General features: G+C 58.4%; 1 non-coding gene across 1 annotated transcript in view; it reads right to left on the bottom strand.

The window, feature by feature from the left end:
• LOC148314562 (18S ribosomal RNA) overlaps nt 1–176 on the bottom strand; it is a 1,933-nt gene extending 1,757 nt beyond the window's left edge. Inside the window, exon 1 of the ribosomal RNA XR_015841679.1 lies at nt 1–176. This exon is cut by the window's left edge and continues 1,757 nt beyond it. This is a non-coding gene — a ribosomal RNA (18S ribosomal RNA).
• Between the last annotated feature and the right edge of the window lie 288 nt (nt 177–464).

The raw sequence follows: 464 nt of genomic DNA, 5'->3' as shown, positions 1-464 counted from the left end.
GCATGTATTAGCTCTAGAATTGCCACAGTTATCCAAGTAACGGTGGAGCGATCAAAGGAACCATAACTGATTTAATGAGCCATTCGCAGTTTCACTGTATCGGAACCGTGTGTACTTAGACTTGCATGGCTTAATCTTTGAGACAAGCATATGCTACTGGCAGGATCAACCAGGTAGCCCTCGCGTCCGGCGGTCTGTGTTTCTTGCATTGGAACCGGAGCTGAGCGGGGAGCCGGGCGCGGGGACCGGGCGGCGCCCGCGGGAGACGGCCTCCCGCGGGGTTACCCCCGGCGGCACCCCAGCCTCCCTCGTTGTTTTTTCTCTCTCATTTTTTTCGGACGTGGGCTACCGAAATTTCCGTTACCGATTCAGCCCCCGTGCGCGGTGAGGAAGTCGGCTGGGCCTCGGTATGTACTCGGTCCGTAGAGGCCGCGTTACCGCGTGGCGGTCAGTCGCGGGAGGGA

Source organism: Idiotropiscis lumnitzeri, unplaced genomic scaffold, assembly GCF_059441095.1.
Source record: "Idiotropiscis lumnitzeri isolate Australia: NSW breed Sydney's pygmy pipehorse unplaced genomic scaffold, RoL_Ilum_1.0 HiC_scaffold_268, whole genome shotgun sequence".
Classification (NCBI taxonomy): Eukaryota; Metazoa; Chordata; class Actinopteri; order Syngnathiformes; family Syngnathidae; genus Idiotropiscis; species Idiotropiscis lumnitzeri.
Note: the sequence above shows the minus strand (reverse complement) of the source record. Positions and strands in the feature narration are given on the sequence as shown.